This window comes from Ambystoma mexicanum, chromosome 4p, assembly GCF_040938575.1.
Source record: "Ambystoma mexicanum isolate Mex_15411 chromosome 4p, UKY_AmexF1_1, whole genome shotgun sequence".
Classification (NCBI taxonomy): domain Eukaryota; kingdom Metazoa; phylum Chordata; class Amphibia; order Caudata; family Ambystomatidae; genus Ambystoma; species Ambystoma mexicanum.
This window is the reverse complement of record NC_090927.1, coordinates 50,273,764-50,297,094: the sequence shown is the minus strand read 5'-3', so window position 1 is coordinate 50,297,094 and position 23,331 is coordinate 50,273,764. Positions and strand designations below refer to the sequence as shown.

The 23,331-nt window shown below is 53.6% G+C and overlaps 27 non-coding genes across 27 annotated transcripts; 10 read left to right on the top strand and 17 right to left on the bottom strand.

Annotated features, from left to right (window-relative positions):
* Window positions 1-805: 805 nt before the first annotated feature.
* Window positions 806-878, bottom strand: TRNAR-ACG (transfer RNA arginine (anticodon ACG)). Its single transcript has one exon. It is a non-coding gene; the product is annotated as a tRNA-Arg (tRNA).
* Window positions 879-1,612: 734 nt separating this feature from the next.
* On the top strand, window positions 1,613-1,684 carry TRNAE-UUC (transfer RNA glutamic acid (anticodon UUC)). The gene has a single exon. It is a non-coding gene; the product is annotated as a tRNA-Glu (tRNA).
* A 505-nt stretch (window positions 1,685-2,189) lies between these two features.
* On the bottom strand, window positions 2,190-2,262 carry TRNAR-ACG (transfer RNA arginine (anticodon ACG)). Its single transcript has one exon. It is a non-coding gene; the product is annotated as a tRNA-Arg (tRNA).
* A 1,298-nt stretch (window positions 2,263-3,560) lies between these two features.
* On the bottom strand, window positions 3,561-3,633 carry TRNAR-ACG (transfer RNA arginine (anticodon ACG)). The gene has a single exon. It is a non-coding gene; the product is annotated as a tRNA-Arg (tRNA).
* Window positions 3,634-4,367: 734 nt separating this feature from the next.
* On the top strand, window positions 4,368-4,439 carry TRNAE-UUC (transfer RNA glutamic acid (anticodon UUC)). Its single transcript has one exon. It is a non-coding gene; the product is annotated as a tRNA-Glu (tRNA).
* A 505-nt stretch (window positions 4,440-4,944) lies between these two features.
* TRNAR-ACG (transfer RNA arginine (anticodon ACG)) lies at window positions 4,945-5,017 on the bottom strand. Its single transcript has one exon. It is a non-coding gene; the product is annotated as a tRNA-Arg (tRNA).
* A 734-nt stretch (window positions 5,018-5,751) lies between these two features.
* Window positions 5,752-5,823, top strand: TRNAE-UUC (transfer RNA glutamic acid (anticodon UUC)). The gene has a single exon. It is a non-coding gene; the product is annotated as a tRNA-Glu (tRNA).
* Window positions 5,824-6,328: 505 nt separating this feature from the next.
* Window positions 6,329-6,401, bottom strand: TRNAR-ACG (transfer RNA arginine (anticodon ACG)). Its single transcript has one exon. It is a non-coding gene; the product is annotated as a tRNA-Arg (tRNA).
* Window positions 6,402-7,699: 1,298 nt separating this feature from the next.
* On the bottom strand, window positions 7,700-7,772 carry TRNAR-ACG (transfer RNA arginine (anticodon ACG)). Its single transcript has one exon. It is a non-coding gene; the product is annotated as a tRNA-Arg (tRNA).
* A 734-nt stretch (window positions 7,773-8,506) lies between these two features.
* On the top strand, window positions 8,507-8,578 carry TRNAE-UUC (transfer RNA glutamic acid (anticodon UUC)). The gene has a single exon. It is a non-coding gene; the product is annotated as a tRNA-Glu (tRNA).
* Window positions 8,579-9,083: 505 nt separating this feature from the next.
* TRNAR-ACG (transfer RNA arginine (anticodon ACG)) lies at window positions 9,084-9,156 on the bottom strand. Its single transcript has one exon. It is a non-coding gene; the product is annotated as a tRNA-Arg (tRNA).
* Window positions 9,157-9,890: 734 nt separating this feature from the next.
* On the top strand, window positions 9,891-9,962 carry TRNAE-UUC (transfer RNA glutamic acid (anticodon UUC)). The gene has a single exon. It is a non-coding gene; the product is annotated as a tRNA-Glu (tRNA).
* Window positions 9,963-10,467: 505 nt separating this feature from the next.
* Window positions 10,468-10,540, bottom strand: TRNAR-ACG (transfer RNA arginine (anticodon ACG)). The gene has a single exon. It is a non-coding gene; the product is annotated as a tRNA-Arg (tRNA).
* Window positions 10,541-11,275: 735 nt separating this feature from the next.
* TRNAE-UUC (transfer RNA glutamic acid (anticodon UUC)) lies at window positions 11,276-11,347 on the top strand. The gene has a single exon. It is a non-coding gene; the product is annotated as a tRNA-Glu (tRNA).
* A 505-nt stretch (window positions 11,348-11,852) lies between these two features.
* TRNAR-ACG (transfer RNA arginine (anticodon ACG)) lies at window positions 11,853-11,925 on the bottom strand. Its single transcript has one exon. It is a non-coding gene; the product is annotated as a tRNA-Arg (tRNA).
* A 1,298-nt stretch (window positions 11,926-13,223) lies between these two features.
* On the bottom strand, window positions 13,224-13,296 carry TRNAR-ACG (transfer RNA arginine (anticodon ACG)). Its single transcript has one exon. It is a non-coding gene; the product is annotated as a tRNA-Arg (tRNA).
* Window positions 13,297-14,594: 1,298 nt separating this feature from the next.
* Window positions 14,595-14,667, bottom strand: TRNAR-ACG (transfer RNA arginine (anticodon ACG)). Its single transcript has one exon. It is a non-coding gene; the product is annotated as a tRNA-Arg (tRNA).
* Window positions 14,668-15,401: 734 nt separating this feature from the next.
* Window positions 15,402-15,473, top strand: TRNAE-UUC (transfer RNA glutamic acid (anticodon UUC)). The gene has a single exon. It is a non-coding gene; the product is annotated as a tRNA-Glu (tRNA).
* A 505-nt stretch (window positions 15,474-15,978) lies between these two features.
* On the bottom strand, window positions 15,979-16,051 carry TRNAR-ACG (transfer RNA arginine (anticodon ACG)). The gene has a single exon. It is a non-coding gene; the product is annotated as a tRNA-Arg (tRNA).
* A 734-nt stretch (window positions 16,052-16,785) lies between these two features.
* TRNAE-UUC (transfer RNA glutamic acid (anticodon UUC)) lies at window positions 16,786-16,857 on the top strand. The gene has a single exon. It is a non-coding gene; the product is annotated as a tRNA-Glu (tRNA).
* A 505-nt stretch (window positions 16,858-17,362) lies between these two features.
* TRNAR-ACG (transfer RNA arginine (anticodon ACG)) lies at window positions 17,363-17,435 on the bottom strand. The gene has a single exon. It is a non-coding gene; the product is annotated as a tRNA-Arg (tRNA).
* Window positions 17,436-18,733: 1,298 nt separating this feature from the next.
* On the bottom strand, window positions 18,734-18,806 carry TRNAR-ACG (transfer RNA arginine (anticodon ACG)). The gene has a single exon. It is a non-coding gene; the product is annotated as a tRNA-Arg (tRNA).
* Window positions 18,807-20,104: 1,298 nt separating this feature from the next.
* On the bottom strand, window positions 20,105-20,177 carry TRNAH-AUG (transfer RNA histidin (anticodon AUG)). The gene has a single exon. It is a non-coding gene; the product is annotated as a tRNA-His (tRNA).
* Window positions 20,178-20,911: 734 nt separating this feature from the next.
* On the top strand, window positions 20,912-20,983 carry TRNAE-UUC (transfer RNA glutamic acid (anticodon UUC)). Its single transcript has one exon. It is a non-coding gene; the product is annotated as a tRNA-Glu (tRNA).
* Window positions 20,984-21,488: 505 nt separating this feature from the next.
* TRNAR-ACG (transfer RNA arginine (anticodon ACG)) lies at window positions 21,489-21,561 on the bottom strand. The gene has a single exon. It is a non-coding gene; the product is annotated as a tRNA-Arg (tRNA).
* A 734-nt stretch (window positions 21,562-22,295) lies between these two features.
* TRNAE-UUC (transfer RNA glutamic acid (anticodon UUC)) lies at window positions 22,296-22,367 on the top strand. Its single transcript has one exon. It is a non-coding gene; the product is annotated as a tRNA-Glu (tRNA).
* A 505-nt stretch (window positions 22,368-22,872) lies between these two features.
* TRNAR-ACG (transfer RNA arginine (anticodon ACG)) lies at window positions 22,873-22,945 on the bottom strand. The gene has a single exon. It is a non-coding gene; the product is annotated as a tRNA-Arg (tRNA).
* Between the last annotated feature and the right edge of the window lie 386 nt (window positions 22,946-23,331).

Here is a 23,331-nt window from a genome sequence, read left to right as displayed (position 1 = left end):
GTTCTCTCAAGCTAGTCATTTTTAGATTGGTCTTGGTATTGTGCTTTGCTTAGCCACTGTAAGCAATGACAGCTCAATACCAGAGCAGCGTAAAGCTTGATTTCTGCCACTGAAAGTGCATCTCGGTCATTTGCGTGGGACACCACCGGTCAAGCTTCTCAAGCATCCTGCCAGTGGTGGACCCATGGGGCACTGCTCTCAGGATCTCCATAACCTGCTTCTTGCTGACAGCCTCCCATATGGTCTAGCGGTTAGGATTCCTGGTTTTCACCCAGGCGGCCCGGACTCCCGGTATGGGAAGACTAGCCTTTTCTACATAGAACTCCCGATTCCGTTTCTGTTGCATTTACATTTTGAGAAAAGCCTGAATTTCCCCACATTGTTTCCCTTGGGGCCCCGGCGGCCCCATGCAGTCTGTCCGTGTTTCAGGCTCCCGATTCCTCAGTATGAGGGCTGGACTTGCAAGAAGAAGGGCCGACTACAAGCGGCTTGGGTATGAGGTGCATACCAATGTCTGCGGCTTTCATACCCGAGATCTCGTCTGCACCCACCTTTGAGGCGTGACGTGTCCCCCGCACCCCCCGTCAAGAGAGCAACGGTGGGACCACATTTGGAAAACAGGCCGCCTTGCATTGAAACCGTTGCTGCAAGACGTTAAAGGCCAGAGGAAAGAAGGGCGCCCTGACAGACCGTCATTTCCGCTGACCTCGAGTGTTAAGCGTTCAGTACCTCGGCCAAGGCTAGGGAGAAGACAGAGACTACGCAATCACAATTGGGGTTAAATTAAAAACAAAACGCGCTTCCCCGAGCCAGGTAGGAGTCGAACCTACAATCTTCTGATCCGTAGTCAGACGCGTTATCCATTGCGCCACTGGCCCTCGTGGGTCTGCGCATACCCCTATCCTTCCACAAAAGGGAGGTGCTGTGCTTGCCCCCTCCCCACATTACACAGCTCTTTAGAAAATAATGCTACTCTTCATTTCGGAGCTGACTCTCAAGCCGCTTCATCTTCCAGTCCTATCTAGAAAGGAAGGCCCTGAAAAGTTGGCAGCAATTGCAAAGCAGGATTTGCCTTCATTTATTGGGGTTGGGGGGGTGGGGTCAATCGGTCAGGGGCTTACTTCCCCACACACTTCAGGAGCGCCACAGGGACTCTTCTCCAGCCTGCCAATAGGCTGCAGATATTTGCCCCCAGCCAATGCTGCACTTTGGGGGCAAGGGGCAGGTTTCAGGTGGCAAGACGGGCAGCAAAGGGTTAATGAGGCGTGCCCCAGCACTCACGCGCCTCCGAGAGGAACTGCAGACTCTCTTGCCCATTTTAGCAAAAGGGGACCGTCCATCCCTGATAGGGCTCGAACCGCTGCCCTTGGTTCTTGCGTGTTCTCTCAAGCTAGTCATTTTTAGATTGGTCTTGGTATTGTGCTTTGCTTAGCCACTGTAAGCAATGACAGCTCAATACCAGAGCAGCGTAAAGCTTGATTTCTGCCACTGAAAGTGCATCTCGGTCATTTGCGTGGGACACCACCGGTCAAGCTTCTCAAGCATCCTGCCAGTGGTGGACCCATGGGGCACTGCTCTCAGGATCTCCATAACCTGCTTCTTGCTGACAGCCTCCCATATGGTCTAGCGGTTAGGATTCCTGGTTTTCACCCAGGCGGCCCGGGTTCGACTCCCGGTATGGGAAGACTAGCCTTTTCTACATAGAACTCCCGATTCCGTTTCTGTTGCATTTACATTTTGAGAAAAGCCTGAATTTCCCCACATTGTTTCCCTTGGGGCCCCGGCGGCCCCATGCAGTCTGTCCGTGTTTCAGGCTCCCGATTCCTCAGTATGAGGGCTGGACTTGCAAGAAGAAGGGCCGACTACAAGCGGCTTGGGTATGAGGTGCATACCAATGTCTGCGGCTTTCATACCCGAGATCTCGTCTGCACCCACCTTTGAGGCGTGACGTGTCCCCCGCACCCCCCGTCAAGAGAGCAACGGTGGGACCACATTTGGAAAACAGGCCGCCTTGCATTGAAACCGTTGCTGCAAGACGTTAAAGGCCAGAGGAAAGAAGGGCGCCCTGACAGACCGTCATTTCCGCTGACCTCGAGTGTTAAGCGTTCAGTACCTCGGCCAAGGCTAGGGAGAAGACAGAGACTACGCAATCACAATTGGGGTTAAATTAAAAACAAAACGCGCTTCCCTGAGCCAGGTAGGAGTCGAACCTACAATCTTCTGATCCGTAGTCAGACGCGTTATCCATTGCGCCACTGGCCCTCGTGGGTCTGCGCATACCCCTATCCTTCCACAAAAGGGAGGTGCTGTGCTTGCCCCCTCCCCACATTACACAGCTCTTTAGAAAATAATGCTACTCTTCATTTCGGAGCTGACTCTCAAGCCGCTTCATCTTCCAGTCCTATCTAGAAAGGAAGGCCCTGAAAAGTTGGCAGCAATTGCAAAGCAGGATTTGCCTTCATTTATTGGGGTTGGGGGGGTGGGGTCAATCGGTCAGGGGCTTACTTCCCCACACACTTCAGGAGCGCCACAGGGACTCTTCTCCAGCCTGCCAATAGGCTGCAGATATTTGCCCCCAGCCAATGCTGCACTTTGGGGGCAAGGGGCAGGTTTCAGGTGGCAAGACGGGCAGCAAAGGGTTAATGAGGCGTGCCCCAGCACTCACGCGCCTCCGAGAGGAACTGCAGACTCTCTTGCCCATTTTAGCAAAAGGGGACCGTCCATCCCTGATAGGGCTCGAACCGCTGCCCTTGGTTCTTGCGTGTTCTCTCAAGCTAGTCATTTTTAGATTGGTCTTGGTATTGTGCTTTGCTTAGCCACTGTAAGCAATGACAGCTCAATACCAGAGCAGCGTAAAGCTTGATTTCTGCCACTGAAAGTGCATCTCGGTCATTTGCGTGGGACACCACCGGTCAAGCTTCTCAAGCATCCTGCCAGTGGTGGACCCATGGGGCACTGCTCTCAGGATCTCCATAACCTGCTTCTTGCTGACAGCCTCCCATATGGTCTAGCGGTTAGGATTCCTGGTTTTCACCCAGGCGGCCCGGTATGGGAAGACTAGCCTTTTCTACATAGAACTCCCGATTCCGTTTCTGTTGCATTTACATTTTGAGAAAAGCCTGAATTTCCCCACATTGTTTCCCTTGGGGCCCCGGCGGCCCCATGCAGTCTGTCCGTGTTTCAGGCTCCCGATTCCTCAGTATGAGGGCTGGACTTGCAAGAAGAAGGGCCGACTACAAGCGGCTTGGGTATGAGGTGCATACCAATGTCTGCGGCTTTCATACCCGAGATCTCGTCTGCACCCACCTTTGAGGCGTGACGTGTCCCCCGCACCCCCCGTCAAGAGAGCAACGGTGGGACCACATTTGGAAAACAGGCCGCCTTGCATTGAAACCGTTGCTGCAAGACGTTAAAGGCCAGAGGAAAGAAGGGCGCCCTGACAGACCGTCATTTCCGCTGACCTCGAGTGTTAAGCGTTCAGTACCTCGGCCAAGGCTAGGGAGAAGACAGAGACTACGCAATCACAATTGGGGTTAAATTAAAAACAAAACGCGCTTCCCCGAGCCAGGTAGGAGTCGAACCTACAATCTTCTGATCCGTAGTCAGACGCGTTATCCATTGCGCCACTGGCCCTCGTGGGTCTGCGCATACCCCTATCCTTCCACAAAAGGGAGGTGCTGTGCTTGCCCCCTCCCCACATTACACAGCTCTTTAGAAAATAATGCTACTCTTCATTTCGGAGCTGACTCTCAAGCCGCTTCATCTTCCAGTCCTATCTAGAAAGGAAGGCCCTGAAAAGTTGGCAGCAATTGCAAAGCAGGATTTGCCTTCATTTATTGGGGTTGGGGGGGTGGGGTCAATCGGTCAGGGGCTTACTTCCCCACACACTTCAGGAGCGCCACAGGGACTCTTCTCCAGCCTGCCAATAGGCTGCAGATATTTGCCCCCAGCCAATGCTGCACTTTGGGGGCAAGGGGCAGGTTTCAGGTGGCAAGACGGGCAGCAAAGGGTTAATGAGGCGTGCCCCAGCACTCACGCGCCTCCGAGAGGAACTGCAGACTCTCTTGCCCATTTTAGCAAAAGGGGACCGTCCATCCCTGATAGGGCTCGAACCGCTGCCCTTGGTTCTTGCGTGTTCTCTCAAGCTAGTCATTTTTAGATTGGTCTTGGTATTGTGCTTTGCTTAGCCACTGTAAGCAATGACAGCTCAATACCAGAGCAGCGTAAAGCTTGATTTCTGCCACTGAAAGTGCATCTCGGTCATTTGCGTGGGACACCACCGGTCAAGCTTCTCAAGCATCCTGCCAGTGGTGGACCCATGGGGCACTGCTCTCAGGATCTCCATAACCTGCTTCTTGCTGACAGCCTCCCATATGGTCTAGCGGTTAGGATTCCTGGTTTTCACCCAGGCGGCCCGGGTTCGACTCCCTGTATGGGAAGACTAGCCTTTTCTACATAGAACTCCCGATTCCGTTTCTGTTGCATTTACATTTTGAGAAAAGCCTGAATTTCCCCACATTGTTTCCCTTGGGGCCCCGGCGGCCCCATGCAGTCTGTCCGTGTTTCAGGCTCCCGATTCCTCAGTATGAGGGCTGGACTTGCAAGAAGAAGGGCCGACTACAAGCGGCTTGGGTATGAGGTGCATACCAATGTCTGCGGCTTTCATACCCGAGATCTCGTCTGCACCCACCTTTGAGGCGTGACGTGTCCCCCGCACCCCCCGTCAAGAGAGCAACGGTGGGACCACATTTGGAAAACAGGCCGCCTTGCATTGAAACCGTTGCTGCAAGACGTTAAAGGCCAGAGGAAAGAAGGGCGCCCTGACAGACCGTCATTTCCGCTGACCTCGAGTGTTAAGCGTTCAGTACCTCGGCCAAGGCTAGGGAGAAGACAGAGACTACGCAATCACAATTGGGGTTAAATTAAAAACAAAACGCGCTTCCCCGAGCCAGGTAGGAGTCGAACCTACAATCTTCTGATCCGTAGTCAGACGCGTTATCCATTGCGCCACTGGCCCTCGTGGGTCTGCGCATACCCCTATCCTTCCACAAAAGGGAGGTGCTGTGCTTGCCCCCTCCCCACATTACACAGCTCTTTAGAAAATAATGCTACTCTTCATTTCGGAGCTGACTCTCAAGCCGCTTCATCTTCCAGTCCTATCTAGAAAGGAAGGCCCTGAAAAGTTGGCAGCAATTGCAAAGCAGGATTTGCCTTCATTTATTGGGGTTGGGGGGGTGGGGTCAATCGGTCAGGGGCTTACTTCCCCACACACTTCAGGAGCGCCACAGGGACTCTTCTCCAGCCTGCCAATAGGCTGCAGATATTTGCCCCCAGCCAATGCTGCACTTTGGGGGCAAGGGGCAGGTTTCAGGTGGCAAGACGGGCAGCAAAGGGTTAATGAGGCGTGCCCCAGCACTCACGCGCCTCCGAGAGGAACTGCAGACTCTCTTGCCCATTTTAGCAAAAGGGGACCGTCCATCCCTGATAGGGCTCGAACCGCTGCCCTTGGTTCTTGCGTGTTCTCTCAAGCTAGTCATTTTTAGATTGGTCTTGGTATTGTGCTTTGCTTAGCCACTGTAAGCAATGACAGCTCAATACCAGAGCAGCGTAAAGCTTGATTTCTGCCACTGAAAGTGCATCTCGGTCATTTGCGTGGGACACCACCGGTCAAGCTTCTCAAGCATCCTGCCAGTGGTGGACCCATGGGGCACTGCTCTCAGGATCTCCATAACCTGCTTCTTGCTGACAGCCTCCCATATGGTCTAGCGGTTAGGATTCCTGGTTTTCACCCAGGCGGCCCGGGTTCGACTCCCGGTATGGGAAGACTAGCCTTTTCTACATAGAACTCCCGATTCCGTTTCTGTTGCATTTACATTTTGAGAAAAGCCTGAATTTCCCCACATTGTTTCCCTTGGGGCCCCGGCGGCCCCATGCAGTCTGTCCGTGTTTCAGGCTCCCGATTCCTCAGTATGAGGGCTGGACTTGCAAGAAGAAGGGCCGACTACAAGCGGCTTGGGTATGAGGTGCATACCAATGTCTGCGGCTTTCATACCCGAGATCTCGTCTGCACCCACCTTTGAGGCGTGACGTGTCCCCCGCACCCCCCGTCAAGAGAGCAACGGTGGGACCACATTTGGAAAACAGGCCGCCTTGCATTGAAACCGTTGCTGCAAGACGTTAAAGGCCAGAGGAAAGAAGGGCGCCCTGACAGACCGTCATTTCCGCTGACCTCGAGTGTTAAGCGTTCAGTACCTCGGCCAAGGCTAGGGAGAAGACAGAGACTACGCAATCACAATTGGGGTTAAATTAAAAACAAAACACGCTTCCCCGAGCCAGGTAGGAGTCGAACCTACAATCTTCTGATCCGTAGTCAGACGCGTTATCCATTGCGCCACTGGCCCTCGTGGGTCTGCGCATACCCCTATCCTTCCACAAAAGGGAGGTGCTGTGCTTGCCCCCTCCCCACATTACACAGCTCTTTAGAAAATAATGCTACTCTTCATTTCGGAGCTGACTCTCAAGCCGCTTCATCTTCCAGTCCTATCTAGAAAGGAAGGCCCTGAAAAGTTGGCAGCAATTGCAAAGCAGGATTTGCCTTCATTTATTGGGGTTGGGGGGGTGGGGTCAATCGGTCAGGGGCTTACTTCCCCACACACTTCAGGAGCGCCACAGGGACTCTTCTCCAGCCTGCCAATAGGCTGCAGATATTTGCCCCCAGCCAATGCTGCACTTTGGGGGCAAGGGGCAGGTTTCAGGTGGCAAGACGGGCAGCAAAGGGTTAATGAGGCGTGCCCCAGCACTCACGCGCCTCCGAGAGGAACTGCAGACTCTCTTGCCCATTTTAGCAAAAGGGGACCGTCCATCCCTGATAGGGCTCGAACCGCTGCCCTTGGTTCTTGCGTGTTCTCTCAAGCTAGTCATTTTTAGATTGGTCTTGGTATTGTGCTTTGCTTAGCCACTGTAAGCAATGACAGCTCAATACCAGAGCAGCGTAAAGCTTGATTTCTGCCACTGAAAGTGCATCTCGGTCATTTGCGTGGGACACCACCGGTCAAGCTTCTCAAGCATCCTGCCAGTGGTGGACCCATGGGGCACTGCTCTCAGGATCTCCATAACCTGCTTCTTGCTGACAGCCTCCCATATGGTCTAGCGGTTAGGATTCCTGGTTTTCACCCAGGCGGCCCGGTATGGGAAGACTAGCCTTTTCTACATAGAACTCCCGATTCCGTTTCTGTTGCATTTACATTTTGAGAAAAGCCTGAATTTCCCCACATTGTTTCCCTTGGGGCCCCGGCGGCCCCATGCAGTCTGTCCGTGTTTCAGGCTCCCGATTCCTCAGTATGAGGGCTGGACTTGCAAGAAGAAGGGCCGACTACAAGCGGCTTGGGTATGAGGTGCATACCAATGTCTGTGGCTTTCATACCCGAGATCTCGTCTGCACCCACCTTTGAGGCGTGACGTGTCCCCCGCACCCCCCGTCAAGAGAGCAACGGTGGGACCACATTTGGAAAACAGGCCGCCTTGCATTGAAACCGTTGCTGCAAGACGTTAAAGGCCAGAGGAAAGAAGGGCGCCCTGACAGACCGTCATTTCCGCTGACCTCGAGTGTTAAGCGTTCAGTACCTCGGCCAAGGCTAGGGAGAAGACAGAGACTACGCAATCACAATTGGGGTTAAATTAAAAACAAAACGCGCTTCCCCGAGCCAGGTAGGAGTCGAACCTACAATCTTCTGATCCGTAGTCAGACGCGTTATCCATTGCGCCACTGGCCCTCGTGGGTCTGCGCATACCCCTATCCTTCCACAAAAGGGAGGTGCTGTGCTTGCCCCCTCCCCACATTACACAGCTCTTTAGAAAATAATGCTACTCTTCATTTCGGAGCTGACTCTCAAGCCGCTTCATCTTCCAGTCCTATCTAGAAAGGAAGGCCCTGAAAAGTTGGCAGCAATTGCAAAGCAGGATTTGCCTTCATTTATTGGGGTTGGGGGGGTGGGGTCAATCGGTCAGGGGCTTACTTCCCCACACACTTCAGGAGCGCCACAGGGACTCTTCTCCAGCCTGCCAATAGGCTGCAGATATTTGCCCCCAGCCAATGCTGCACTTTGGGGGCAAGGGGCAGGTTTCAGGTGGCAAGACGGGCAGCAAAGGGTTAATGAGGCGTGCCCCAGCACTCACGCGCCTCCGAGAGGAACTGCAGACTCTCTTGCCCATTTTAGCAAAAGGGGACCGTCCATCCCTGATAGGGCTCGAACCGCTGCCCTTGGTTCTTGCGTGTTCTCTCAAGCTAGTCATTTTTAGATTGGTCTTGGTATTGTGCTTTGCTTAGCCACTGTAAGCAATGACAGCTCAATACCAGAGCAGCGTAAAGCTTGATTTCTGCCACTGAAAGTGCATCTCGGTCATTTGCGTGGGACACCACCGGTCAAGCTTCTCAAGCATCCTGCCAGTGGTGGACCCATGGGGCACTGCTCTCAGGATCTCCATAACCTGCTTCTTGCTGACAGCCTCCCATATGGTCTAGCGTTTAGGATTCCTGGTTTTCACCCAGGCGGCCCGGGTTCGACTCCCGGTATGGGAAGACTAGCCTTTTCTACATAGAGCTCCCGATTCCGTTTCTGTTGCATTTACATTTTGAGAAAAGCCTGAATTTCCCCACATTGTTTCCCTTGGGGCCCCGGCGGCCCCATGCAGTCTGTCCGTGTTTCAGGCTCCCGATTCCTCAGTATGAGGGCTGGACTTGCAAGAAGAAGGGCCGACTACAAGCGGCTTGGGTATGAGGTGCATACCAATGTCTGCGGCTTTCATACCCGAGATCTCGTCTGCACCCACCTTTGAGGCGTGACGTGTCCCCCGCACCCCCCGTCAAGAGAGCAACGGTGGGACCACATTTGGAAAACAGGCCGCCTTGCATTGAAACCGTTGCTGCAAGACGTTAAAGGCCAGAGGAAAGAAGGGCGCCCTGACAGACCGTCATTTCCGCTGACCTCGAGTGTTAAGCGTTCAGTACCTCGGCCAAGGCTAGGGAGAAGACAGAGACTACGCAATCACAATTGGGGTTAAATTAAAAACAAAACGCACTTCCCCGAGCCAGGTAGGAGTCGAACCTACAATCTTCTGATCCGTAGTCAGACGCGTTATCCATTGCGCCACTGGCCCTCGTGGGTCTGCGCATACCCCTATCCTTCCACAAAAGGGAGGTGCTGTGCTTGCCCCCTCCCCACATTACACAGCTCTTTAGAAAATAATGCTACTCTTCATTTCGGAGCTGACTCTCAAGCCGCTTCATCTTCCAGTCCTATCTAGAAAGGAAGGCCCTGAAAAGTTGGCAGCAATTGCAAAGCAGGATTTGCCTTCATTTATTGGGGTTGGGGGGGTGGGGTCAATCGGTCAGGGGCTTACTTCCCCACACACTTCAGGAGCGCCACAGGGACTCTTCTCCAGCCTGCCAATAGGCTGCAGATATTTGCCCCCAGCCAATGCTGCACTTTGGGGGCAAGGGGCAGGTTTCAGGTGGCAAGACGGGCAGCAAAGGGTTAATGAGGCGTGCCCCAGCACTCACGCGCCTCCGAGAGGAACTGCAGACTCTCTTGCCCATTTTAGCAAAAGGGGACCGTCCATCCCTGATAGGGCTCGAACCGCTGCCCTTGGTTCTTGCGTGTTCTCTCAAGCTAGTCATTTTTAGATTGGTCTTGGTATTGTGCTTTGCTTAGCCACTGTAAGCAATGACAGCTCAATACCAGAGCAGCGTAAAGCTTGATTTCTGCCACTGAAAGTGCATCTCGGTCATTTGCGTGGGACACCACCGGTCAAGCTTCTCAAGCATCCTGCCAGTGGTGGACCCATGGGGCACTGCTCTCAGGATCTCCATAACCTGCTTCTTGCTGACAGCCTCCCATATGGTCTAGCGGTTAGGATTCCTGGTTTTCACCCAGGCGGCCCGGGTTCGACTCCCGGTATGGGAAGACTAGCCTTTTCTACATAGAACTCCCGATTCCGTTTCTGTTGCATTTACATTTTGAGAAAAGCCTGAATTTCCCCACATTGTTTCCCTTGGGGCCCCGGCGGCCCCATGCAGTCTGTCCGTGTTTCAGGCTCCCGATTCCTCAGTATGAGGGCTGGACTTGCAAGAAGAAGGGCCGACTACTAGCGGCTTGGGTATGAGGTGCATACCAATGTCTGCGGCTTTCATACCCGAGATCTCGTCTGCACCCACCTTTGAGGCGTGACGTGTCCCCCGCACCCCCCGTCAAGAGAGCAACGGTGGGACCACATTTGGAAAACAGGCCGCCTTGCATTGAAACCGTTGCTGCAAGACGTTAAAGGCCAGAGGAAAGAAGGGCGCCCTGACAGACCGTCATTTCCGCTGACCTCGAGTGTTAAGCGTTCAGTACCTCGGCCAAGGCTAGGGAGAAGACAGAGACTACGCAATCACAATTGGGGTTAAATTAAAAACAAAACGCGCTTCCCCGAGCCAGGTAGGAGTCGAACCTACAATCTTCTGATCCGTAGTCAGACGCGTTATCCATTGCGCCACTGGCCCTCGTGGGTCTGCGCATACCCCTATCCTTCCACAAAAGGGAGGTGCTGTGCTTGCCCCCTCCCCACATTACACAGCTCTTTAGAAAATAATGCTACTCTTCATTTCGGAGCTGACTCTCAAGCCGCTTCATCTTCCAGTCCTATCTAGAAAGGAAGGCCCTGAAAAGTTGGCAGCAATTGCAAAGCAGGATTTGCCTTCATTTATTGGGGTTGGGGGGGGTGGGGTCAATCGGTCAGGGGCTTACTTCCCCACACACTTCAGGAGCGCCACAGGGACTCTTCTCCAGCCTGCCAATAGGCTGCAGATATTTGCTTCCAGCCAATGCTGCACTTTGGGGGCAAGGGGCAGGTTTCAGGTGGCAAGACGGGCAGCAAAGGGTTAATGAGGCGTGCCCCAGCACTCACGCGCCTCCGAGAGGAACTGCAGACTCTCTTGCCCATTTTAGCAAAAGGGGACCGTCCATCCCTGATAGGGCTCGAACCGCTGCCCTTGGTTCTTGCGTGTTCTCTCAAGCTAGTCATTTTTAGATTGGTCTTGGTATTGTGCTTTGCTTAGCCACTGTAAGCAATGACAGCTCAATACCAGAGCAGCGTAAAGCTTGATTTCTGCCACTGAAAGTGCATCTCGGTCATTTGCGTGGGACACCACCGGTCAAGCTTCTCAAGCATCCTGCCAGTGGTGGACCCATGGGGCACTGCTCTCAGGATCTCCATAACCTGCTTCTTGCTGACAGCCTCCCATATGGTCTAGCGGTTAGGATTCCTGGTTTTCACCCAGGCGGCCCGGGTTCGACTCCCGGTATGGGAAGACTAGCCTTTTCTACATAGAACTCCCGATTCCGTTTCTGTTGCATTTACATTTTGAGAAAAGCCTGAATTTCCCCACATTGTTTCCCTTGGGGCCCCGGCGGCCCCATGCAGTCTGTCCGTGTTTCAGGCTCCCGATTCCTCAGTATGAGGGCTGGACTTGCAAGAAGAAGGGCCGACTACAAGCGGCTTGGGTATGAGGTGCATACCAATGTCTGCGGCTTTCATACCCGAGATCTCGTCTGCACCCACCTTTGAGGCGTGACGTGTCCCCCGCACCCCCCGTCAAGAGTGCAACGGTGGGACCACATTTGGAAAACAGGCCGCCTTGCATTGAAACCGTTGCTGCAAGACGTTAAAGGCCAGAGGAAAGAAGGGCGCCCTGACAGACCGTCATTTCCGCTGACCTCGAGTGTTAAGCGTTCAGTACCTCGGCCAAGGCTAGGGAGAAGACAGAGACTACGCAATCACAATTGGGGTTAAATTAAAAACAAAACGCGCTTCCCCGAGCCAGGTAGGAGTCGAACCTACAATCTTCTGATCCGTAGTCAGACGCGTTATCCATTGCGCCACTGGCCCTCGTGGGTCTGCGCATACCCCTATCCTTCCACAAAAGGGAGGTGCTGTGCTTGCCCCCTCCCCACATTACACAGCTCTTTAGAAAATAATGCTACTCTTCATTTCGGAGCTGACTCTCAAGCCGCTTCATCTTCCAGTCCTATCTAGAAAGGAAGGCCCTGAAAAGTTGGCAGCAATTGCAAAGCAGGATTTGCCTTCATTTATTGGGGTTGGGGGGGTGGGGTCAATCGGTCAGGGGCTTACTTCCCCACACACTTCAGGAGCGCCACAGGGACTCTTCTCCAGCCTGCCAATAGGCTGCAGATATTTGCCCCCAGCCAATGCTGCACTTTGGGGGCAAGGGGCAGGTTTCAGGTGGCAAGACGGGCAGCAAAGGGTTAATGAGGCGTGCCCCAGCACTCACGCGCCTCCGAGAGGAACTGCAGACTCTCTTGCCCATTTTAGCAAAAGGGGACCGTCCATCCCTGATAGGGCTCGAACCGCTGCCCTTGGTTCTTGCGTGTTCTCTCAAGCTAGTCATTTTTAGATTGGTCTTGGTATTGTGCTTTGCTTAGCCACTGTAAGCAATGACAGCTCAATACCAGAGCAGCGTAAAGCTTGATTTCTGCCACTGAAAGTGCATCTCGGTCATTTGCGTGGGACACCACCGGTCAAGCTTCTCAAGCATCCTGCCAGTGGTGGACCCATGGGGCACTGCTCTCAGGATCTCCATAACCTGCTTCTTGCTGACAGCCTCCCATATGGTCTAGCGGTTAGGATTCCTGGTTTTCACCCAGGCGGCCCGGTATGGGAAGACTAGCCTTTTCTACATAGAACTCCCGATTCCGTTTCTGTTGCATTTACATTTTGAGAAAAGCCTGAATTTCCCCACATTGTTTCCCTTGGGGCCCCGGCGGCCCCATGCAGTCTGTCCGTGTTTCAGGCTCCCGATTCCTCAGTATGAGGGCTGGACTTGAAAGAAGAAGGGCCGACTACAAGCGGCTTGGGTATGAGGTGCATACCAATGTCTGCGGCTTTCATACCCGAGATCTCGTCTGCACCCACCTTTGAGGCGTGACGTGTCCCCCGCACCCCCCGTCAAGAGAGCAACGGTGGGACCACATTTGGAAAACAGGCCGCCTTGCATTGAAACCGTTGCTGCAAGACGTTAAAGGCCAGAGGAAAGAAGGGCGCCCTGACAGACCGTCATTTCCGCTGACCTCGAGTGTTAAGCGTTCAGTACCTCGGCCAAGGCTAGGGAGAAGACAGAGACTACGCAATCACAATTGGGGTTAAATTAAAAACAAAACGCGCTTCCCCGAGCCAGGTAGGAGTCGAACCTACAATCTTCTGATCCGTAGTCAGACGCGTTATCCATTGCGCCACTGGCCCTCGTGGGTCTGCGCATACCCCTATCCTTCCACAAAAGGGAGGTGCTGTGCTTGCCCCCTCCCCACATTACACAGCTCTTTAGAAAATAATGCTACTCTTCATTTCGGAGCTGACTCTCAAGCCGCTTCATCTTCCAGTCCTATCTAGAAAGGAAGGCCCTGAAAAGTTGGCAGCAATTGCAAAGCAGGATTTGCCTTCATTTATTGGGGTTGGGGGGGTGGGGTCAATCGGTCAGGGGCTTACTTCCCCACACACTTCAGGAGCGCCACAGGGACTCTTCTCCAGCCTGCCAATAGGCTGCAGATATTTGCCCCCAGCCAATGCTGCACTTTGGGGGCAAGGGGCAGGTTTCAGGTGGCAAGACGGGCAGCAAAGGGTTAATGAGGCGTGCCCCAGCACTCACGCGCCTCCGAGAGGAACTGCAGACTCTCTTGCCCATTTTAGCAAAAGGGGACCGTCCATCCCTGATAGGGCTCGAACCGCTGCCCTTGGTTCTTGCGTGTTCTCTCAAGCTAGTCATTTTTAGATTGGTCTTGGTATTGTGCTTTGCTTAGCCACTGTAAGCAATGACAGCTCAATACCAGAGCAGCGTAAAGCTTGATTTCTGCCACTGAAAGTGCATCTCGGTCATTTGCGTGGGACACCACCGGTCAAGCTTCTCAAGCATCCTGCCAGTGGTGGACCCATGGGGCACTGCTCTCAGGATCTCCATAACATGCTTCTTGCTGACAGCCTCCCATATGGTCTAGCGGTTAGGATTCCTGGTTTTCACCCAGGCGGCCCGGTATGGGAAGACTAGCCTTTTCTACATAGAACTCCCGATTCCGTTTCTGTTGCATTTACATTTTGAGAAAAGCCTGAATTTCCCCACATTGTTTCCCTTGGGGCCCCGGCGGCCCCATGCAGTCTGTCCGTGTTTCAGGCTCCCGATTCCTCAGTATGAGGGCTGGACTTGAAAGAAGAAGGGCCGACTACAAGCGGCTTGGGTATGAGGTGCATACCAATGTCTGCGGCTTTCATACCCGAGATCTCGTCTGCACCCACCTTTGAGGCGTGACGTGTCCCCCGCACCCCCCGTCAAGAGAGCAACGGTGGGACCACATTTGGAAAACAGGCCGCCTTGCATTGAAACCGTTGCTGCAAGACGTTAAAGGCCAGAGGAAAGAAGGGCGCCCTGACAGACCGTCATTTCCGCTGACCTCGAGTGTTAAGCGTTCAGTACCTCGGCCAAGGCTAGGGAGAAGACAGAGACTACGCAATCACAATTGGGGTTAAATTAAAAACAAAACGCGCTTCCCCGAGCCAGGTAGGAGTCGAACCTACAATCTTCTGATCCGTAGTCAGACGCGTTATCCATTGCGCCACTGGCCCTCGTGGGTCTGCGCATACCCCTATCCTTCCACAAAAGGGAGGTGCTGTGCTTGCCCCCTCCCCACATTACACAGCTCTTTAGAAAATAATGCTACTCTTCATTTCGGAGCTGACTCTCAAGCCGCTTCATCTTCCAGTCCTATCTAGAAAGGAAGGCCCTGAAAAGTTGGCAGCAATTGCAAAGCAGGATTTGCCTTCATTTATTGGGGTTGGGGGGGTGGGGTCAATCGGTCAGGGGCTTACTTCCCCACACACTTCAGGAGCGCCACAGGGACTCTTCTCCAGCCTGCCAATAGGCTGCAGATATTTGCCCCCAGCCAATGCTGCACTTTGGGGGCAAGGGGCAGGTTTCAGGTGGCAAGACGGGCAGCAAAGGGTTAATGAGGCGTGCCCCAGCACTCACGCGCCTCCGAGAGGAACTGCAGACTCTCTTGCCCATTTTAGCAAAAGGGGACCGTCCATCCCTGATAGGGCTCGAACCGCTGCCCTTGGTTCTTGCGTGTTCTCTCAAGCTAGTCATTTTTAGATTGGTCTTGGTATTGTGCTTTGCTTAGCCACTGTAAGCAATGACAGCTCAATACCAGAGCAGCGTAAAGCTTGATTTCTGCCACTGAAAGTGCATCTCGGTCATTTGCGTGGGACACCACCGGTCAAGCTTCTCAAGCATCCTGCCAGTGGTGGACCCATGGGGCACTGCTCTCAGGATCTCCATAACCTGCTTCTTGCTGACAGCCTCCCATATGGTCTAGCGGTTAGGATTCCTGGTTTTCACCCAGGCGGCCCTGGTTCGACTCCCGGTATGGGAAGATTAGCCTTTTCTACATAGAACTCCCGATTCCGTTTCTGTTGCATTTACATTTTGAGAAAAGCCTGAATTTCCCCACATTGTTTCCCTTGGGGCCCCGGCGGCCCCATGCAGTCTGTCCGTGTTTCAGGCTCCCGATTCCTCAGTATGAGGGCTGGACTTGCAAGAAGAAGGGCCGACTACAAGCGGCTTGGGTATGAGGTGCATACCAATGTCTGCGGCTTTCATACCCGAGATCTCGTCTGCACCCACCTTTGAGGCGTGACGTGTCCCCCGCACCCCCCGTCAAGAGAGCAACGGTGGGACCACATTTGGAAAACAGGCCGCCTTGCATTGAAACCGTTGCTGCAAGACGTTAAAGGCCAGAGGAAAGAAGGGCGCCCTGACAGACCGTCATTTCCGCTGACCTCGAGTGTTAAGCGTTCAGTACCTCGGCCAAGGCTAGGGAGAAGACAGAGACTACGCAATCACAATTGGGGTTAAATTAAAAACAAAACGCACTTCCCCGAGCCAGGTAGGAGTCGAACCTACAATCTTCTGATCCGTAGTCAGACGCGTTATCCATTGCGCCACTGGCCCTCGTGGGTCTGCGCATACCCCTATCCTTCCACAAAAGGGAGGTGCTGTGCTTGCCCCCTCCCCACATTACACAGCTCTTTAGAAAATAATGCTACTCTTCATTTCGGAGCTGACTCTCAAGCCGCTTCATCTTCCAGTCCTATCTAGAAAGGAAGGCCCTGAAAAGTTGGCAGCAATTGCAAAGCAGGATTTGCCTTCATTTATTGGGGTTGGGGGGGTGGGGTCAATCGGTCAGGGGCTTACTTCCCCACACACTTCAGGAGCGCCACAGGGACTCTTCTCCAGCCTGCCAATAGGCTGCAGATATTTGCCCCCAGCCAATGCTGCACTTTGGGGGCAAGGGGCAGGTTTCAGGTGGCAAGACGGGCAGCAAAGGGTTAATGAGGCGTGCCCCAGCACTCACGCGCCTCCGAGAGGAACTGCAGACTCTCTTGCCCATTTTAGCAAAAGGGGACCGTCCATCCCTGATAGGGCTCGAACCGCTGCCCTTGGTTCTTGCGTGTTCTCTCAAGCTAGTCATTTTTAGATTGGTCTTGGTATTGTGCTTTGCTTAGCCACTGTAAGCAATGACAGCTCAATACCAGAGCAGCGTAAAGCTTGATTTCTGCCACTGAAAGTGCATCTCGGTCATTTGCGTGGGACACCACCGGTCAAGCTTCTCAAGCATCCTGCCAGTGGTGGACCCATGGGGCACTGCTCTCAGGATCTCCATAACCTGCTTCTTGCTGACAGCCTCCCATATGGTCTAGCGGTTAGGATTCCTGGTTTTCACCCAGGCGGCCCGGGTTCGACTCCCGGTATGGGAAGACTAGCCTTTTCTACATAGAACTCCCGATTCCGTTTCTGTTGCATTTACATTTTGAGAAAAGCCTGAATTTCCCCACATTGTTTCCCTTGGGGCCCCGGCGGCCCCATGCAGTCTGTCCGTGTTTCAGGCTCCCGATTCCTCAGTATGAGGGCTGGACTTGCAAGAAGAAGGGCCGACTACAAGCGGCTTGGGTATGAGGTGCATACCAATGTCTGCGGCTTTCATACCCGAGATCTCGTCTGCACCCACCTTTGAGGCGTGACGTGTCCCCCGCACCCCCCGTCAAGAGAGCAACGGTGGGACCACATTTGGAAAACAGGCCGCCTTGCATTGAAACCGTTGCTGCAAGACGTTAAAGGCCAGAGGAAAGAAGGGCGCCCTGACAGACCGTCATTTCCGCTGACCTCGAGTGTTAAGCGTTCAGTACCTCGGCCAAGGCTAGGGAGAAGACAGAGACTACGCAATCACAATTGGGGTTAAATTAAAAACAAAACGCGCTTCCCCGAGCCAGGTAGGAGTCGAACCTACAATCTTCTGATCCGTAGTCAGACGCGTTATCCATTGCGCCACTGGCCCTCGTGGGTCTGCGCATACCCCTATCCTTCCACAAAAGGGAGGTGCTGTGCTTGCCCCCTCCCCACATTACACAGCTCTTTAGAAAATAATGCTACTCTTCATTTCGGAGCTGACTCTCAAGCCGCTTCATCTTCCAGTCCTATCTAGAAAGGAAGGCCCTGAAAAGTTGGCAGCAATTGCAAAGCAGGATTTGCCTTCATTTATTGGGGTTGGGGGGGTGGGGTCAATCGGTCAGGGGCTTACTTCCCCACACACTTCAGGAGCGCCACAGGGAGTCTTCTCCAGCCTGCCAATAGGCTGCAGATATTTGCCCCCAGCCAATGCTGCACTTTGGGGGCAAGGGGCAGGTTTCAGGTGGCAAGACGGGCAGCAAAGGGTTAATGAGGCGTGCCCCAGCACTCACGCGCCTCCGAGAGGAACTGCAGACTCTCTTGCCCATTTTAGCAAAAGGGGACCGTCCATCCCTGATAGGGCTCGAACCGCTGCCCTTGGTTCTTGCGTGTTCTCTCAAGCTAGTCATTTTTAGATTGGTCTTGGTATTGTGCTTTGCTTAGCCACTGTAAGCAATGACAGCTCAATACCAGAGCAGCGTAAAGCTTGATTTCTGCCACTGAAAGTGCATCTCGGTCATTTGCGTGGGACACCACCGGTCAAGCTTCTCAAGCATCCTGCCAGTGGTGGACCCATGGGGCACTGCTCTCAGGATCTCCATAACCTGCTTCTTGCTGACAGCCTCCCATATGGTCTAGCGGTTAGGATTCCTGGTTTTCACCCAGGCGGCCCGGTATGGGAAGACTAGCCTTTTCTACATAGAACTCCCGATTCCGTTTCTGTTGCATTTACATTTTGAGAAAAGCCTGAATTTCCCCACATTGTTTCCCTTGGGGCCCCGGCGGCCCCATGCAGTCTGTCCGTGTTTCAGGCTCCCGATTCCTCAGTATGAGGGCTGGACTTGCAAGAAGAAGGGCCGACTACAAGCGGCTTGGGTATGAGGTGCATACCAATGTCTGCGGCTTTCATACCCGAGATCTCGTCTGCACCCACCTTTGAGGCGTGACGTGTCCCCCGCACCCCCCGTCAAGAGAGCAACGGTGGGACCACATTTGGAAAACAGGCCGCCTTGCATTGAAACCGTTGCTGCAAGACGTTAAAGGCCAGAGGAAAGAAGGGCGCCCTGACAGACCGTCATTTCCGCTGACCTCGAGTGTTAAGCGTTCAGTACCTCGGCCAAGGCTAGGGAGAAGACAGAGACTACGCAATCACAATTGGGGTTAAATTAAAAACAAAACGCGCTTCCCCGAGCCAGGTAGGAGTCGAACCTACAATCTTCTGATCCGTAGTCAGACGCGTTATCCATTGCGCCACTGGCCCTCGTGGGTCTGCGCATACCCCTATCCTTCCACAAAAGGGAGGTGCTGTGCTTGCCCCCTCCCCACATTACACAGCTCTTTAGAAAATAATGCTACTCTTCATTTCGGAGCTGACTCTCAAGCCGCTTCATCTTCCAGTCCTATCTAGAAAGGAAGGCCCTGAAAAGTTGGCAGCAATTGCAAAGCAGGATTTGCCTTCATTTATTGGGGTTGGGGGGGTGGGGTCAATCGGTCAGGGGCTTACTTCCCCACACACTTCAGGAGCGCCACAGGGACTCTTCTCCAGCCTGCCAATAGGCTGCAGATATTTGCCCCCAGCCAATGCTGCACTTTGGGGGCAAGGGGCAGGTTTCAGGTGGCAAGACGGGCAGCAAAGGGTTAATGAGGCGTGCCCCAGCACTCACGCGCCTCCGAGAGGAACTGCAGACTCTCTTGCCCATTTTAGCAAAAGGGGACCGTCCATCCCTGATAGGGCTCGAACCGCTGCCCTTGGTTCTTGCGTGTTCTCTCAAGCTAGTCATTTTTAGATTGGTCTTGGTATTGTGCTTTGCTTAGCCACTGTAAGCAATGACAGCTCAATACCAGAGCAGCGTAAAGCTTGATTTCTGCCACTGAAAGTGCATCTCGGTCATTTGCGTGGGACACCACCGGTCAAGCTTCTCAAGCATCCTGCCAGTGGTGGACCCATGGGGCACTGCTCTCAGGATCTCCATAACCTGCTTCTTGCTGACAGCCTCCCATATGGTCTAGCGGTTAGGATTCCTGGTTTTCACCCAGGCGGCCCGGTATGGGAAGACTAGCCTTTTCTACATAGAACTCCCGATTCCGTTTCTGTTGCATTTACATTTTGAGAAAAGCCTGAATTTCCCCACATTGTTTCCCTTGGGGCCCCGGCGGCCCCATGCAGTCTGTCCGTGTTTCAGGCTCCCGATTCCTCAGTATGAGGGCTGGACTTGCAAGAAGAAGGGCCGACTACAAGCGGCTTGGGTATGAGGTGCATACCAATGTCTGCGGCTTTCATACCCGAGATCTCGTCTGCACCCACCTTTGAGGCGTGACGTGTCCCCCGCACCCCCCGTCAAGAGAGCAACGGTGGGACCACATTTGGAAAACAGGCCGCCTTGCATTGAAACCGTTGCTGCAAGACGTTAAAGGCCAGAGGAAAGAAGGGCGCCCTGACAGACCGTCATTTCCGCTGACCTCGAGTGTTAAGCGTTCAGTACCTCGGCCAAGGCTAGGGAGAAGACAGAGACTACGCAATCACAATTGGGGTTAAATTAAAAACAAAACGCGCTTCCCCGAGCCAGGTAGGAGTCGAACCTACAATCTTCTGATCCATAGTCAGACGCGTTATCCATTGCGCCACTGGCCCTCGTGGGTCTGCGCATACCCCTATCCTTCCACAAAAGGGAGGTGCTGTGCTTGCCCCCTCCCCACATTACACAGCTCTTTAGAAAATAATGCTACTCTTCATTTCGGAGCTGACTCTCAAGCCGCTTCATCTTCCAGTCCTATCTAGAAAGGAAGGCCCTGAAAAGTTGGCAGCAATTGCAAAGCAGGATTTGCCTTCATTTATTGGGGTTGGGGGGGTGGGGTCAATCGGTCAGGGGCTTACTTCCCCACACACTTCAGGAGCGCCACAGGGACTCTTCTCCAGCCTGCCAATAGGCTGCAGATATTTGCCCCCAGCCAATGCTGCACTTTGGGGGCAAGGGGCAGGTTTCAGGTGGCAAGACGGGCAGCAAAGGGTTAATGAGGCGTGCCCCAGCACTCACGCGCCTCCGAGAGGAACTGCAGACTCTCTTGCCCATTTTAGCAAAAGGGGACCGTCCATCCCTGATAGGGCTCGAACCGCTGCCCTTGGTTCTTGCGTGTTCTCTCAAGCTAGTCATTTTTAGATTGGTCTTGGTATTGTGCTTTGCTTAGCCACTGTAAGCAATGACAGCTCAATACCAGAGCAGCGTAAAGCTTGATTTCTGCCACTGAAAGTGCATCTCGGTCATTTGCGTGGGACACCACCGGTCAAGCTTCTCAAGCATCCTGCCAGTGGTGGACCCATGGGGCACTGCTCTCAGGATCTCCATAACCTGCTTCTTGCTGACAGCCTCCCATATGGTCTAGCGGTTAGGATTCCTGGTTTTCACCCAGGCGGCCCGGGTTCGACTCCCGGTATGGGAAGACTAGCCTTTTCTACATAGAACTCCCGATTCCGTTTCTGTTGCATTTACATTTTGAGAAAAGCCTGAATTTCCCCACATTGTTTCCCTTGGGGCCCCGGCGGCCCCATGCAGTCTGTCCGTGTTTCAGGCTCCCGATTCCTCAGTATGAGGGCTGGACTTGCAAGAAGAAGGGCCGACTACAAGCGGCTTGGGTATGAGGTGCATACCAATGTCTGCGGCTTTCATACCCGAGATCTCGTCTGCACCCACCTTTGAGGCGTGACGTGTCCCCCGCACCCCCCGTCAAGAGAGCAACGGTGGGACCGCATTTGGAAAACAGGCCGCCTTGCATTGAAACCGTTGCTGCAAGACGTTAAAGGCCAGAGGAAAGAAGGGCGCCCTGACAGACCGTCATTTCCGCTGACCTCGAGTGTTAAGCGTTCAGTACCTCGGCCAAGGCTAGGGAGAAGACAGAGACTACGCAATCACAATTGGGGTTAAATTAAAAACAAAACGCGCTTCCCCGAGCCAGGTAGGAGTCGAACCTACAATCTTCTGATCCGTAGTCAGACGCGTTATCCATTGCGCCACTGGCCCTCGTGGGTCTGCGCATACCCCTATCCTTCCACAAAAGGGAGGTGCTGTGCTTGCCCCCTCCCCACATTACACAGCTCTTTAGAAAATAATGCTACTCTTCATTTCGGAGCTGACTCTCAAGCCGCTTCATCTTCCAGTCCTATCTAGAAAGGAAGGCCCTGAAAAGTTGGCAGCAATTGCAAAGCAGGATTTGCCTTCATTTATTGGGGTTGGGGGGGTGGGGTCAATCGGTCAGGGGCTTACTTCCCCACACACTTCAGGAGCGCCACAGGGACTCTTCTCCAGCCTGCCAATAGGCTGCAGATATTTGCCCCCAGCCAATGCTGCACTTTGGGGGCAAGGGGCAGGTTTCAGGTGGCAAGACGGGCAGCAAAGGGTTAATGAGGCGTGCCCCAGCACTCACGCGCCTCCGAGAGGAACTGCAGACTCTCTTGCCCATTTTAGCAAAAGGGGACCGTCCATCCCTGATAGGGCTCGAACCGCTGCCCTTGGTTCTTGCGTGTTCTCTCAAGCTAGTCATTTTTAGATTGGTCTTGGTATTGTGCTTTGCTTAGCCACTGTAAGCAATGACAGCTCAATACCAGAGCAGCGTAAAGCTTGATTTCTGCCACTGAAAGTGCATCTCGGTCATTTGCGTGGGACACCACCGGTCAAGCTTCTCAAGCATCCTGCCAGTGGTGGACCCATGGGGCACTGCTCTCAGGATCTCCATAACCTGCTTCTTGCTGACAGCCTCCCATATGGTCTAGCGGTTAGGATTCCTGGTTTTCACCCAGGCGGCCCGGGTTCGACTCCCGGTATGGGAAGACTAGCCTTTTCTACATAGAACTCCCGATTCCGTTTCTGTTGCATTTACATTTTGAGAAAAGCCTGAATTTCCCCACATTGTTTCCCTTGGGGCCCCGGCGGCCCCATGCAGTCTGTCCGTGTTTCAGGCTCCCGATTCCTCAGTATGAGGGCTGGACTTGCAAGAAGAAGGGCCGACTACAAGCGGCTTGGGTATGAGGTGCATACCAATGTCTGCGGCTTTCATACCCGAGATCTCGTCTGCACCCACCTTTGAGGCGTGACGTGTCCCCCGCACCCCCCGTCAAGAGAGCAACGGTGGGACCACATTTGGAAAACAGGCCGCCTTGCATTGAAACCGTTGCTGCAAGACGTTAAAGGCCAGAGGAAAGAAGGGCGCCCTGACAGACCGTCATTTCCGCTGACCTCGAGTGTTAAGCGTTCAGTACCTCGGCCAAGGCTAGGGAGAAGACAGAGACTACGCAATCACAATTGGGGTTAAATTAAAAACAAAACGCGCTTCCCCGAGCCAGGTAGGAGTCGAACCTACAATCTTCTGATCCGTAGTCAGACGCGTTATCCATTGCGCCACTGGCCCTCGTGGGTCTGCGCATACCCCTATCCTTCCACAAAAGGGAGGTGCTGTGCTTGCCCCCTCCCCACATTACACAGCTCTTTAGAAAATAATGCTACTCTTCATTTCGGAGCTGACTCTCAAGCCGCTTCATCTTCCAGTCCTATCTAGAAAGGAAGGCCCTGAAAAGTTGGCAGCAATTGCAAAGCAGGATTTGCCTTCATTTATTGGGGTTGGGGGGGTGGGGTCAATCGGTCAGGGGCTTACTTCCCCACACACTTCAGGAGCGCCACAGGGACTCTTCTCCAGCCTGCCAATAGGCTGCAGATATTTGCCCCCAGCCAATGCTGCACTTTGGGGGCAAGGGGCAGGTTTCAGGTGGCAAGACGGGCAGCAAAGGGTTAATGAGG